The following is a 16,253-nucleotide window of genomic DNA, read 5'->3' as shown; positions in this document are numbered from 1 at the left end:
GGGTTGACTGTGATGTCACAAGCCTGATTCTCTTGCCTTTCATCTTTGAAACAGGCCCCGCCCACAACAACGTTCCCCATTGTCTGATTGAAAATAGGTAACGCCCACAAAGAACAGAGCTTCTGACGTCATGGCTCGATTAATTTGCATTTTGGTCACTTCATTGAAAAAAGAAAAAACAGTCTGATAAATTTTACTGAGGTACTGAAAACTTATTGTTCCCTTTTGAGAGCATCTTCTTTAGGTGTTTATACCTTAGCACGTTACAAGTTTCAGTTAATTTAATAACAGACATCCAGTTCACTTTATTTGTTCCCTTCTTCCCCTATGGCAGACTTACATTTCAGTTCCTTAAAAATACTATCCCTTAATGTACGAGGTATTCGTGACAGTACCAAAAGAAAGTCCATTTTCATTTTCTGTAGACGGAAAAATGCTGGTTATTGACTGATAATGACTGATATTTGCATCCTCTGTGCTGTGTGGTGCTGGAAGATGAGCAAACATCCTCCTGATTTTGTGATACAGCCAGTGTGTGCCTTGTGTGATTTAGCTCTTTGTATTTTGTTCTGCACAGACAGAGGCCACTGCCGTATTTTTGTGTTTTGTATTTTATTTCATTTCCTTTCTTCCTCATATTGTGCCGGCACATCTTTTTTTAAAAATCGTTTATTCTGTTACTTTGCCACGTTACCTCTCATGTTGTCAGTGTTCAGTACAAGTCCACATGGTTGCTGTTTGACAAAAGTAAAGGTCAAAGGACATTTTTGTTTATTGACAATAAAAACTGCACATTAAGAACCCCAGTGTTTGTGTCCTGTGTGGCTAACCATTTTCCAGGCTACACTCATCTTAATGTGGAGATGAATTTGAATATGCACTTCCTGCTGAGCATTAAATCATTTCACTGTGTGTCAAACCATTTCAACATATCAGTCATTAAATTAAAGGGGAAATGAGGAATGAGCTGTTTTGTATTATTACTATTGTTTTTGTTGTGATATATGCATATTTATTTTTTGTATATCTGTCTATAAACTCAGCATCAACTTAACATAAATAATATATTTATTTTTGGGCTCTATTTCTGTTTCCTGTGTTTTATTCAAACATTCGGCCTCCGTAGGCGAAGCAATTCTGATTAGCTTATTATTTATCATGCTACAGTCAGGCGCCCTGGTCCTTCACCGTGTTACACCTATTCTACATCAGTGAATTGCATGCAAAGGGAAGATGTGTCCAGGAGAGAAGCCAGCATCACTGAGTCAGATCAAAAAATGACCACAATCAAATGATCCCCCCTGTTCCTTAACCTTATGTCCTGTTTCTACATGGACTGATCTGCTGCTCAGTGTCCTTTTAAATCCTGTTTATCAGTTTTAATTCAGATGTGTCAGTCTGAGGGGGAACACAATCTAAACAAATCTAAATAAAACCAGGTTGAAGGCTTTCTATTGATTTTTGTTTATATTTTTCCAGAACTTAAAAGGCCGTCACACTGTTTCTCATCTCGTCTCACTGCCCTCGCTCCTTTCGCCTCCGTGCTGCCCTGCTTCATCTTCGCCCACTTCATCTGCACTTGGCTGGTTTTATTCTTCTTCGTTAGCGATTCAAGACGAACTTCATGGAAAGTCGTTGTGGAGAATGGTTTTATCGAGCCGCTTGTCATTGCTGTGATTCCTTACGTTATATACTGATTTGGTGAGTAAATGTTTACTGTTATTCAAACTGCTTTTGTGCCTTCTCTCAGTTTAGCACCAGATTTATGATCTTGCTAGCTAGCTAGTGTTAGCCTAACGTTGCTGCTACCTCTCGGCTCCTGTTACTTCAAATTAACCCCACAGTTTTAAAAAGTGAAACTTTATTTTGATTAATTGAAATAGAAAAGTGAGCAGCTATTATATAAGAGCCCAGAAGAAACCTTTTCGAAAGGTGCAGCCGTTAAGGTTGGGGGCTTGTTTATAGTCCATATAAAACTTTCTAACATATGAACCGTTTATTCTTAACCCCTGTATTTATTTGAATGCTTTGAGGCAGCTTTTGAACATCTGTGGCATCTATTAATGTCGAATCTAGCCTTTAGCCATAAGCAAACTGCTTTTACATTTAACAAACATATCTGTGTAATTACATTTTAAACAATAAGAAGAAGAACAACAACAGTATTTGTTTTGTTAAAACATGTGTTTAGACACATTTTTTGTTGTGAAAGTCCAAAGCCATAAACCAGATTCGTGGCTTGCTAAATGGTTAAAGTCTATGTTGGCTTTATAGCTTCTTCTATATTCTAAATAATGAAGCTAAATCCCACTGTTGAATCATCAGAACATGTTGGGGTTGCCTGTGTCACATATAAACACTGCCATATGTTTTATCTGGTAATTGTGCTTATTAGAGACTTTATATATTGAAAGTTAGCTTTTAACAAGCGTGCAATGATTACATTTAAGTTAGGTGGTCTTTTCTTTAAACACATCTCTTTAGGCCTAAACTAACAGTGTTAATGCCACAAATTCAGACACAGTAATAGAGGATTTTAGTACTATATGTGCTAGTCTAATTTGGTTGTATGAGGTCTACTACATTGACCTTCTGTGTTGTAAGTTATAACTGCTGCACAGCCATTAAGGATCAAATCAGTTTCTAAATAATTTTCTGTTATTTCTCCCTCTGCTTGCTTCTTACGGTCTTTGAGGCTCGGGACCAGCACTCCCCAGGTTACATCAAACCCTTACAAGTCTGTAAGAAGAAGCAGTTGGACAGAAAGTCTTTAACTGAGTGGTAACTATTTTGGTTTTCCAATATATTAATAATTGTCAGTGACATTTATATTAATCAGGCTGAGCTTTAATTATACTTTAGATCAACCTGTTTTACTTATTGTTTCATTTGTGCTTTGGTTTGGGGAAGTTGTTTCTTTATTGATCTTTTCCTGTCTTCTGTTATTAGACTTGAGACCTGATTGCTCTATGCTGTTGCTGATGACTCCAGTTAATCCTGAGAGACATGTTGTGTAAGTGAATACAAAGACAGTTTAGTCTGCACAAACTTAGTTTGTGGGATATGATCAGTCCACACTGTCCACACAGTATATAGTTTGCAAGTTTTTGAACAGTGAAATTTGTTTTGTGCCCAAATCATTCTGCAGATCATCAGAATGAAGGTTATTGGCTGTGTTTGCTTAGCCATTTTTAAAAAATATGCTTTCATGACATGAATATGTTTCGGTTGGTGGTCAGGGCTGTCCAGACTGACAAGTGGGACATTACTGGGCTTAAGCCCGGGCTGTTGTTTCAGAAGCCCGGGGTTTTTTGGAGTGTAATTTGTCTCATAGTTAGATGCCTGACTGACAACTGTATAAAACAAAAACTATACAATATTCGAAGCACATAGCGCACAGTCGTAAATTCCCCCTAATTTTGGTATGATCCGAGCTTGGGCACTAGGCGACTGAGCACTTACGCATGTGAGCGAGGGGGGAGAAGGTGCTGCCTGCAAGTTTGCTGCAGACAGAGGAGAGCTTAAGTTTGACCAGGTATGTCTCTACCAGCTTTGCACATCTAGAGACTGAAATCTTTGCCCATTCTTCTTTGCAAAACAGCTCCAGCTCAGTCAGATTGGATGGACAGCGTTTGTGAACAGCAGTTTTCAGATCTTGCCACAGATTCTCGATTGGATTTAGATCTGGACTTTGACTGGGCTATTCTAACACATGGATGTTTTGTTTTAAACCATTCCATTGTTGCCCTGGCTTTATGTTTAGGGTCGTTGTCCTGCTGGAAGGTGAACCTCTGCCCCAGTCTCAGGTCTTTTGCAGACTCTAAGAGGTTTTCTTCCAAGATTGCCCTGTATTTGGCTCCATCCATCTTCCCATCAACTCTGACCAGCTTCCCTGTCCCTGCTGAAGAGAAGCACCCCCAGAGCATGATGCTGCCACCCCCATATTTGACAGTGGGGATGGTGTGTTCAGAGTGATGTGCAGTGTTAGTTTTCCGCCACACACAGTGTTTTGCATTTTGGCCAAAAAGTTCCCTTTTGGTCTCATCTGACCAGAGCACCTTCCTCCACATGTTTGCTGTGTCCCCCACATGGCTTGTGGCAAACTGCAAACAGGACTTCTTGTGTGTGTGTGTGTGTGTGTGTGTGTGTGTGTGTGTGTGTGTGTGTGTGTGTGTGTGTGTGTGTGTGTGTGTGTGTGTGTGTGTGTGTGTGTTCCAAAATGATTAACCAGGATCAAACCATGAAAGAGTGGTTTGGGGAGCAGGAGGCATCATTTTCACACTTGGATCATCAAGTCCATATTTTGACCCCTTTGAGAATCTTTGGGATGTGCTTCATCAGTGCAAGATCTTGGTGAGAAATTAACCTGACTGTGGATAGACTGAAGTGAAGCAAAGGCATGGTGCCATCAAAGCTGGAGAAGATCCAAATTTCACTTTTCCCTTGTCCCCCCACAGTTTAAACACAAGGTGGCAGTGTTGCACTGATAGAAAACAAACCAACAGCAGAAGCGCCCCAGCTTAGATTCTACTTTACTCAAGTATTTCTATTTACTTAACTGTATTCTGCAGAAAACATGCCAGTTAACCTTCAGTTAACCAAATATCCATATAAGGTTCAAAACAGGGTCTTAAAATGTTGTTTCTTTATTTCCATGTATGTTAAGACAACAATGTTATTGAGTAATTTTATGTTATTTCTTGTGCTATTTCTTTTGTTATCTGCATGTTATCTGCATGTTATGTGCACTTGAACCTGTTAATTTTATTGGTTTGTGTAGTTACATATTGTGGTCGCGGGGGGAGCAGTGCTTAAGGCTTTACCTGCAGTTTCCCCAAAAAAACTTACCAAGAAATGCATCTTGGGACTTCCTGTTTACTTTTATTTGTGGATGTGGATCGGATTGTTGTGAAGAAGTTAAATTGTTGGTAAGGAATTGTTAAATATGCACATAACTCGTTGAAAGATATTGGTATAATTGTAGTGCAGTGGTAAAACATCAGTATTTTAACAAGATGATGTGTTTCTGAAATGGATGATGCAAAGGACCTGTATGTGTATGAGCGGCTATTTTCTGCATGCAAGGGATAAGTTGTGAGCTGTGTGCTGCAGTATTCCAAGTGAGCTGAGATTGCTGTGGAATATCAGTGTTTATAGAAAATGTATGTAACACTTCCACTTTTTTTTTTTAAAGGAGCCTTGTGTGATTTAGCTCTTTGTATTTTGTTCTGCACAGACGGAGGCCACTGCCGTATTTTTGTGTTTTGTATTTTATTTCATTTCCTTTCTTCCTCATATTGTGCCGGCACATCTTTTTTTAAAAATCGTTTATTCTGTTACTTTGCCACGTTACCTCTCATGTTGTCAGTGTTCAGTACAAGTCCACATGGCTGCTGTTTGACAAAAGTAAAGGTCAAAGGACATTTTTGGTTATTGACAATAAAAACTGCACATTAAGAACCCCAGTGTTTGTGTCCTGTGTGGCTAACCATTTTCCAGGCTACACTCATCTTAATGTGGAGATGAATTTGAATATGCACTTCCTGCTGAGCATTAAATCATTTCACTGTGTGTCAAACCATTTCAACATATCAGTCATTAAATTAAAGGGGAAATGAGGAATGAGCTGTTTTGTATTATTACTATTGTTTTTGTTGTGATATATTTGCATATTTATTTTTTGTATATCTGTCTATAAACTCAGCATCAACTTAACATAAATAATATATTTATTTTTGGGCTCTATTTGTGTTTCCTGTGTTTTATTCAAACATTCGGCCTCCGTAGGCGAAGCAATTCTGATTAGCTTATTATTTATCATGCTACAGTCAGGCGCCCTGGTCCTTCACCGTGTTACACCTATTCTACATCAGTGAATTGCATGCAAAGAGAAGATGTGTCCAGGAGAGAAGCCAGCATCACTGAGTCAGATCAAAAAATGATCACAATCAAATGATCCCCCCTGTTCCTTAACCTTATGTCCTGTTTCTACACGGACTGATCTGCTGCTCAGTGTCCTTTTAAATCCTGTTTATCAGTTTTAATTCAGATGTGTCAGTCTGAGGGGGAACACAATCTAAACAAATCTAAATAAAACCAGGTTGAAGGCTTTCTATTCAAAATTAAAATAATTAATTGTCTGTAAATAATATTGTTATGAAGGCTAGATGCATTTCCAGGAGTGGGGATTTATTTTTCTTCTTATCCAAAGTCTTTAATCTTGAAAACTGCATGACACACTGGCAGGCAGAAAAGACCATTTGGTGAAAATATCAATTCTGGGGATCTGGAACACGGAGAGTAGAATATCTAAACAAATGCAACCAGCTAACCTCAAACACCGGTTATACTTTGAGTGTCTCCCGTGTTTTTCACACATACAGAAAGACATTACTGTGACATCCACTTCAAATTGAACTACAGGGCGATGCTACGATACATGATATTGAGACAAACAATTCTAATCTGATATGACATTCTTAGCAAATTTACAGCAAATAGAACAAAGCACAAATTCAAAGTTTTTTTTTATTTATTTTTTTTATTTTATTTTATTTTGTGGTTTGGTGCTGTTTCTGAACTCAAAATGTCCTGTTGTAATTGGACATTTTGAGCTAAGAAACAGCACCAAACTCCAACAACACTTCCCTCATGGTGCTTTATATTGTAAGGTCAAGACCCTACAATATTGCACAAAAAGTCCAACCCCCTAGAGCAAGCACTTTGGCGACAGTGGGAAGGAAAAACTCTCTTTGAAAAGAGAGAAACCTCCGGCAGACCCAGGCTCTGGGATGGGGTGGCCATCTGCCTCGGCCAGTTGGTGATGAGGGAAGGAAGTTGGGAGAAGAAGAGGGGTTCTTTTTAACCACCTGGTCTTAAAATTAAATTTAGATGCCCAATTTCAATGAATATTTTAAGCCACTTTAAGAGTTTTGCCACATAGTGGCATGCACGTGTCAGTTCAATTTTAGCGTGCACACGAGAAAGCCCTAAAGATGATGTTTTGGCTCCTCAGTTTGGCGTGTTTTTTGAAGCTTTTGATGATTGCTTCGTCAACCACTGGGTTGCTTGACTTCAATAAGAGTGCTGGAGAATCCCACCTGTCATGGAGTTCGTTGTACACCGTCAGGGCGAGTTGTTCAATGTTCTCCAAGGACATTTTGTAGTTTTTGGACAGAATTTTGTTCCAGATCTTATGGGAAAGCTTCTGTATAATAAAATCTGATGTTCCTGGACGCCATGTTGTCGTCTCATTTTCTTGGCTCATAGCGTGCATTACCAGATCTTTAGTGACGTTTTTCACCACTTCCTTGTACTCTTCTCTGTGTTTAGAGACACTGAGGACTCTTCTTGGTAATGACAACAGCTTTTCGGTGAAGGCTGGGACAGTAATATTATCAAGCTGTTCCCTCAGATTAAAAATCAAATATTTTTCCTTGCAGTTATGTGCTTTGGAAAGATTCTTGAGAATGGCCTTATCTAGATTTTTCAGCCGTTTTGGGGACAGATCCAAATGTTTCTTCTCAACATCAGGCCAGATTTTCTCAATCAGGCGATCGCTGATGCAGTCGGGAGTGAGGCGCTCTGTGAAGAGCTTGTATTTAGAGGAGACTTTTTCTATGGCCTGAAAAACCACCGACTGGATCAGTCTGTTGACGCGCAACTTATCCTCCATTTTCAGTGTTTTCTCCAGTGTTGGTGTTTCAGCCTTTGTCTCCAGTATTTGGTTGGTCTCATCTGCACTGTGATACACCTGGAGGGTTTCTGATGAGGGCGACTCTGGGGTTGCCGTCTCTACTGTCTCAGTCTTTGCCTCCACTAATTCTTGGGTCTGCTCGTCCAGAATTTTCTGAATTTCTTTTGTGTCCTTCACCACTTTCTGCTCTTCCAGGACTTTACTTTCTTCCTCCAGCACTTTCTTCTCCTGCTCCAGATTCTCTCTGTGTTTTTTCTCATTCCACAGAGTGTCTGCCAGAGAGGCCTGGTGTTGCTGAAGCTGTGCGAGCTCAGCAGACAGACTTTCCTTCTCCTGTTTCAGGATCAGGATTTTGCTGTCACTCTGCCCAAGCTGCTCTTTCACACAGTTCATTTCAAGGTCAAAGGCGATGGTCTGTTCCTCCTTTTCTTCTCCAGCTTGGATCTTAAATTGTTCCAGCTTGGTACCCATCAGGGAAATTTGGGCCATCAGCTGTTTGATTTGCTGTCTGGCTGTCTTTGAATCCTCTTTTAAACGTTTATTTTCGGACAGAGCTTTTAGGAAGGCTTTCCTAACCCGAACAAGGTCGTCCACTATACTCTTTGGCAGCGTGCACACAACTTTGGGATTCTCGTGTGTCTGAAGCTGTGCAGGTTTGGGAGACAGACTGTCCTTCTCCTGTTTCAGGGTCAGGATTTCGCTGTCCCTCTGCTGAAGCTGCTGTTTCAGACGGTTCATGTCAAGGTCAAAGTTGTTGGTCTGACCTGAACAAGTCTGATCCCCTTTTTCTTTGGTGGCGCTGCTCATTTCCACTTTGCGTGACACTGATTCATCAGTGAGTTCTCCAGCTTGGATCTCATACTGGTCCAGCTCGGCACGCATCAGGGAAATTTGGGCCATCAGCTGTTTGATTTGCTGTCTGGCTGTCTTTGTATCCTCTTTTAAAATGTTATTTTCAGAGAGAGTGTTTTGGAAGGCTTTCCTCACCTGAATAAGGTTGTCCAGTGTACTCTTTGGCAAAGTGCACACAAATTGTGGTTTTGCTTTTTGGTTGCTCATTTTTGACATTTGAAACAACGCTACGGTGTTACAATGAAACAGATATTCAGATATGACTGAGGGCAGCAGAACAAAAGTTCATCCAGTGAATCGCTCGTGACTGTAAGAAACGTGCTTGTCCTGTGTGGGTCTCACCTGCTATTTATAGAGTTGGGTTGACTGTGATGTCACAAGCCTGATTCTCTTGCCTTTCATCTTTGAAACAGGCCCCGCCCACAACAACGTTCCCCATTGTCTGATTGAAAATAGGTAACGCCCACAAAGAACAGAGTTTCTGACGTCATGGCTCGATTAATTTGCATTTTGGTCACTTCATTGAAAAAAGAAAAAACAGTCTGATAAATTTTACTGAGGTACTGAAAACTTATTGTTCCCTTTTGAGAGCATCTTCTTTAGGTGTTTATACCTTAGCACGTTACAAGTTTCAGTTAATTTAATAACAGACATCCAGTTCACTTTATTTGTTCCCTTCTTCCCCTATGGCAGACTTACATTTCAGTTCCTTAAAAATACTATCCCTTAATGTACGAGGTATTCGTGACAGTACCAAAAGAAAGTCCATTTTCATTTTCTGTAGACGGAAAAATGCTGGTTATTGACTGATAATGACTGATATTTGCATCCTCTGTGCTGTGTGGTGCTGGAAGATGAGCAAACATCTTCCTGATTTTGTGATACAGCCCATGCACGCTTTAATCACAGCTGCCTGTGTTATTGCAGTTTACGTCCTCGGTCTAATACTTAAAGTTATTTATTATAAAGTCTTCCATCCAAATCCTGACAAAGATGAGCTGAAAAGGACCAGCGCAGAGCAGCAACCTAAAGATGAGATGGGATTTCGTATGTTTGCAGTAGCAGAAAACATGCCAGTTAACCTTCAGTTAACCAAATATCCATATAAGGTTCAAAACAGGGTCTTAAAATGTTGTTTCTTTATTTCCATGTATGTTAAGACAACAATGTTATTGAGTAATTTTATGTTATTTCTTGTGCTATTTCTTTTGTTACCTGCATGTTATCTGCATGTTATGTGCACTTGAACCTGTTAATTTTATTGGTTTGTGTAGTTACATATTGTGGTCGCGGGGGGAGCAGTGCTTAAGGCTTTACCTGCAGTTTCCCCAAAAAAACTTACCAAGAAATGCATCTTGGGACTTCCTGTTTACTTTTATTTGTGGATGTGGATCGGATTGTTGTGAAGAAGTTAAATTGTTGGTAAGGAATTGTTAAATATGCACATAACTCGTTGAAAGATATTGGTATAATTGTAGTGCAGTGGTAAAACATCAGTATTTTAACAAGATGATGTGTTTCTGAAATGGATGATGCAAAGGACCTGTATGTGTATGAGCGGCTATTTTCTGCATGCAAGGGATAAGTTGTGAGCTGTGTGCTGCAGTATTCCAAGTGAGCTGAGATTGCTGTGGAATATCAGTGTTTATAGAAAATGTATGTAACACTTCCACTTTTTTTTTTTTTTTTAAAGGAGCCTTGTGTGATTTAGCTCTTTGTATTTTGTTCTGCACAGACAGAGGCCACTGCCGTATTTTTGTGTTTTGTATTTTATTTCATTTCCTTTCTTCCTCATATTGTGCCGGCACATCTTTTTTTTTAAATCGTTTATTCTGTTACTTTGCCACGTTACCTCTCATGTTGTCAGTGTTCAGTACAAGTCCACATGGCTGCTGTTTGACAAAAGTAAAGGTCAAAGGACATTTTTGTTTATTGACAATAAAAACTGCACATTAAGAACCCCAGTGTTTGTGTCCTGTGTGGCTAACCATTTTCCAGGCTACACTCATCTTAATGTGGAGATGAATTTGAATATGCACTTTCTGCTGTGCATTAAATCATTTCACTGTGTGTCAAACCATTTCAACATATCAGTCATTAAATTAAAGGGGAAATGAGGAATGAGCTGTTTTGTATTATTACTATTGTTTTTGTTGTGATATATTTGCATATTTATTTTTTGTATATCTGTCTATAAACTCAGCATCAACTTAACATAAATAATATATTTATTTTTGGGCTCTATTTGTGTTTCCTGTGTTTTATTCAAACATTCGGCCTCCGTAGGCGAAGCAATTCTGATTAGCTTATTATTTATCATGCTACAGTCAGGCGCCCTGGTCCTTCACCGTGTTACACCTATTCTACATCAGTGAATTGCATGCAAAGGGAAGATGTGTCCAGGAGAGAAGCCAGCATCACTGAGTCAGATCAAAAAATGATCACAATCAAATGATCCCCCCTGTTCCTTAACCTTATGTCCTGTTTCTACACGGACTGATCTGCTGCTCAGTGTCCTTTTAAATCCTGTTTATCAGTTTTAATTCAGATGTGTCAGTCTGAGGGGGAACACAATCTAAACAAATCTAAATAAAACCAGGTTGAAGGCTTTCTATTCAAAATTAAAATAATTAATTGTCTGTAAATAATATTGTTATGAAGGCTAGATGCATTTCCAGGAGTGGGGATTTATTTTTCTTCTTATCCAAAGTCTTTAATCTTGAAAACTGCATGACACACTGGCAGGCAGAAAAGACCATTTGGTGAAAATATCAATTCTGGGGATCTGGAACACGGAGAGTAGAATATCTAAACAAATGTAACCAGCTAACCTCAAACACCGGTTATACTTTGAGTATCTCCCGTGTTTTTCACACATACAGAAAGACATTACTGTGACATCCACTTCAAATTGAACTACAGGGTGATGCTACGATACATGATATTGAGACACACAATTCTAATCTGATATGACATTCTTAGCAAATTTACAGCAAATAGAACAAAGCACAAATTCAAAGGTTTTTTTTATTTTTAATTTTATTTTGTTTTGTGGTTTGGTGCTGTTTCTGAACTCAAAATGTCCTGTTGTAATTGGACATTTTGAGCTAAGAAACAGCACCAAGCCCCAACAACACTTCCCTCATGGTGCTTTATATTGTAAGGTCAAGACCCTACAATATTGCACAAAAAGTCCAACCCCCTAGAGCAAGCACTTTGGCGACAGTGGGAAGGAAAAACTCTCTTTGAAAAGAGAGAAACCTCCGGCAGACCCAGGCTCTGGGATGGGGTGGCCATCTGCCTCGGCCAGTTGGTGATGAGGGAAGGAAGTTGGGAGAAGAAGAGGGGTTCTTTTTAACCACCTGGTCTTAAAATTAAATTTAGATGCCCAATTTCAATGAATATTTTAAGCCACTTTAAGAGTTTTGCCACATAGTGGCATGCACGTGTCAGTTCAATTTTAGCGTGCACACGAGAAAGCCCTAAAGATGATGTTTTGGCTCCTCAGTTTGGCGTGTTTTTTGAAGCTTTTGATGATTGCTTCGTCAACCACTGGGTTGCTTGACTTCAATAAGAGTGCTGGAGAATCCCACCTGTCATGGAGTTCGTTGTACACCGTCAGGGCGAGTTGTTCAATGTTCTCCAAGGACATTTTGTAGTTTTTGGACAGAATTTTGTTCCAGATCTTATGGGAAAGCTTCTGTATAATAAAATCTGATGTTCCTGGACGCCATGTTGTCGTCTCATTTTCTTGGTTCATAGCGTGCATTACCAGATCTTTAGTGACGTTTTTCACCACTTCCTTGTACTCTTCTCTGTGTTTAGAGACACTGAGGACTCTTCTTGGTAATGACAACAGCTTTTCGGTGAAGGCTGGGACAGTAATATTATCAAGCTGTTCCCTCAGATTAAAAATCAAATATTTTTCCTTGCAGTTATGTGCTTTGGAAAGATTCTTGAGAATGGCCTTGTCTAGATTTTTCAGCCGTTTTGGGGACAGATCCAAATGTTTCTTCTCAACATCAGGCCAGATTTTCTCAATCAGGCGATCGCTGATGCAGTCGGGAGTGAGGCGCTCTGTGAAGAGCTTGTATTTAGAGGAGACTTTTTCTATGGCCTGAAAAACCACCGACTGGATCAGTCTGTTGACGCGCAACTTATCCTCCATTTTCAGTGTTTTCTCCAGTGTTGGTGTTTCAGCCTTTGTCTCCAGTATTTGGTTGGTCTCATCTGCACTGTGATACACCTGGAGGGTTTCTGATGAGGGCGACTCTGGGGTTGCCGTCTCTACTGTCTCAGTCTTTGCCTCCGCTAATTCTTGGGTCTGCTCGTCCAGATTTTTCTGAATTTCTTTTGTGTCCTTCACCACTTTCTGCTCTTCCAGGACTTTACTTTCTTCCTCCAGCACTTTCTTCTCCTGCTCCAGATTCTCTCTGTGTTTTTTCTCATTCCACAGAGTGTCTGCCAGAGAGGCCTGGTGTTTCTGAAGCTGTGCGAGCTCAGCAGACAGACTTTCCTTCTCCTGTTTCAGGATCAGGATTTTGCTGTCACTCTGCCCAAGCTGCTCTTTCACACAGTTCATTTCAAGGTCAAAGGCGATGGTCTGTTCCTCCTTTTCTTCTCCAGCTTGGATCTTAAATTGTTCCAGCTTGGTACCCATCAGGGAAATTTGGGCCATCAGCTGTTTGATTTGCTGTCTGGCTGTCTTTGAATCCTCTTTTAAACGTTTATTTTCGGACAGAGCTTTTAGGAAGGCTTTCCTAACCCGAACAAGGTCGTCCACTATACTCTTTGGCAGCGTGCACACAACTTTGGGATTCTCGTGTGTCTGAAGCTGTGCAGGTTTGGGAGACAGACTGTCCTTCTCCTGTTTCAGGGTCAGGATTTCGCTGTCCCTCTGCTGAAGCTGCTGTTTCAGACGGTTCATGTCAAGGTCAAAGTTGTTGGTCTGACCTGAACAAGTCTGATCCCCTTTTTCTTTGGTGGCGCTGCTCATTTCCACTTTGCGTGACACTGATTCATCAGTGAGTTCTCCAGCTTGGATCTCATACTGGTCCAGCTCGGCACGCATCAGGGAAATTTGGGCCATCAGCTGTTTGATTTGCTGTCTGGCTGTCTTTGTATCCTCTTTTAAAATGTTATTTTCAGAGAGAGTGTTTTGGAAGGCTTTCCTCACCTGAATAAGGTTGTCCAGTGTACTCTTTGGCAAAGTGCACACAAATTGTGGGTTTGCTTTTTGGTTGCTCATTTTTGACATTTGAAACAACGCTACGGTGTTACAATGAAACAGATATTCAGATATGACTGAGGGCAGCAGAACAAAAGTTCATCCAGTGAATCGCTCGTGACTGTAAGAAACGTGCTTGTCCTGTGTGGGTCTCACCTGCTATTTATAGAGTTGGGTTGACTGTGATGTCACAAGCCTGATTCTCTTGCCTTTCATCTTTGAAACAGGCCCCGCCCACAACAACGTTCCCTATTGGCTGATTGAAATGGGTAACGCCCACAAAGAACAGAGCTTCTGACGTCATGGCTCGATTAATTTGCATTTTGGTCACTTCATTGACGGCCGTATTTTTGTGTTTTTTTGTATTTTATTTCATTTCCTTTCTTCCTCATATTGTGCCGGCACATCTTTTTTTAAAAATCGTTTATTCTGTTACTTTGCCACGTTACCTCTCATGTTGTCAGTGTTCAGTACAAGTCCACATGGCTGCTGTTTGACAAAAGTAAAGGTCAAAGGACATTTTTGTTTATTGACAATAAAAACTGCACATTAAGAACCCCAGTGTTTGTGTCCTGTGTGGCTAACCATTTTCCAGGCTACACTCATCTTAATGTGGAGATGAATTTGAATATGCACTTCCTGCTGAGCATTAAATCATTTCACTGTGTGTCAAACCATTTCAACATATCAGTCATTAAATTAAAGGGGAAATGAGGAATGAGCTGTTTTGTATTATTACTATTGTTTTTGTTGTGATATATTTGCATATTTATTTTTTGTATATCTGTCTATAAACTCAGCATCAACTTAACATAAATAATATATTTATTTTTGGGCTCTATTTGTGTTTCCTGTGTTTTATTCAAACATTCGGCCTCCGTAGGCGAAGCAATTCTGATTAGCTTATTATTTATCATGCTACAGTCAGGCGCCCTGGTCCTTCACCGTGTTACACCTATTCTACATCAGTGAATTGCATGCAAAGGGAAGATGTGTCCAGGAGAGAAGCCAGCATCACTGAGTCAGATCAAAAAATGATCACAATCAAATGATCCCCCCTGTTCCTTAACCTTATGTCCTGTTTCTACACGGACTGATCTGCTGCTCAGTGTCCTTTTAAATCCTGTTTATCAGTTTTAATTCAGATGTGTCAGTCTGAGGGGGAACACAATCTAAACAAATCTAAATAAAACCAGGTTGAAGGCTTTCTATTCAAAATTAAAATAATTAATTGTCTGTAAATAATATTGTTATGAAGGCTAGATGCATTTCCAGGAGTGGGGATTTATTTTTCTTCTTATCCAAAGTCTTTAATCTTGAAAACTGCATGACACACTGGCAGGCAGAAAAGACCATTTGGTGAAAATATCAATTCTGGGGATCTGGAACACGGAGAGTAGAATATCTAAACAAATGCAACCAGCTAACCTCAAACACCGGTTATACTTTGAGTGTCTCCCGTGTTTTTCACACATACAGAAAGACATTACTGTGACATCCACTTCAAATTGAACTACAGGGCGATGCTACGATACATGATATTGAGACAAACAATTCTAATCTGATATGACATTCTTAGCAAATTTACAGCAAATAGAACAAAGCACAAATTCAAAGTTTTTTTTTATTTTTAATTTTATTTTATTTTGTGGTTTGGTGCTGTTTCTGAACTCAAAATGTCCTGTTGTAATTGGACATTTTGAGCTAAGAAACAGCACCAAGCCCCAACAACACTTCCCTCATGGTGCTTTATATTGTAAGGTCAAGACCCTACAATATTGCACAAAAAGTCCAACCCCCTAGAGCAAGCACTTTGGCGACAGTGGGAAGGAAAAACTCTCTTTGAAAAGAGAGAAACCTCCGGCAGACCCAGGCTCTGGGATGGGGTGGCCATCTGCCTCGGCCAGTTGGTGATGAGGGAAGGAAGTTGGGAGAAGAAGAGGGGTTCTTTTTAACCACCTGGTTTTAAAATAAAATTTAGATGCCCAATTTCAATGAATATTTTAAGCCACTTTAAGAGTTTTGCCACATAGTGGCATGCACGTGTCAGTTCAATTTTAGCGTGCACACGAGAAAGCCCTAAAGATGATGTTTTGGCTCCTCAGTTTGGCGTGTTTTTTGAAGCTTTTGATGATTGCTTCGTCAACCACTGGGTTGCTTGACTTCAATAAGAGTGCTGGAGAATCCCACCTGTCATGGAGTTCGTTGTACACCGTCAGGGCGAGTTGTTCAATGTTCTCCAAGGACATTTTGTAGTTTTTGGACAGAATTTTGTTCCAGATCTTATGGGAAAGCTTCTGTATAATAAAATCTGATGTTCCTGGACGCCATGTTGTCGTCTCATTTTCTTGGTTCATAGCGTGCATTACCAGATCTTTAGTGACGTTTTTCACCACTTCCTTGTACTCTTCTCTGTGTTTAGAGACACTGAGGACTCTTCTTGGTAATGACAACAGCTTTTCGGTGAAGGCTGGGACA

At 40.0% G+C, this 16,253-nt stretch overlaps 1 long non-coding RNA gene across 1 annotated transcript; it reads left to right on the top strand.

The window, feature by feature from the left end:
• Nucleotides 1-543: 543 nt before the first annotated feature.
• LOC145423661 (uncharacterized) lies at nt 544-5,745 on the top strand. Its single transcript, XR_013904719.1, has 3 exons — nt 544-1,701; nt 2,696-2,781; nt 2,950-5,745. It is a non-coding gene; the product is annotated as an uncharacterized LOC145423661 (long non-coding RNA).
• Nucleotides 5,746-16,253: the final 10,508 nt, after the last annotated feature.

Source organism: Astatotilapia calliptera, chromosome 22 (genome assembly GCF_964374335.1).
Source record: "Astatotilapia calliptera chromosome 22, fAstCal68.1, whole genome shotgun sequence".
NCBI lineage: Eukaryota > Metazoa > Chordata > Actinopteri > Cichliformes > Cichlidae > Astatotilapia > Astatotilapia calliptera.
The sequence above is the reverse complement of the archived record's forward strand: the minus strand, read 5'-3'. Positions and strand labels throughout refer to the sequence as shown.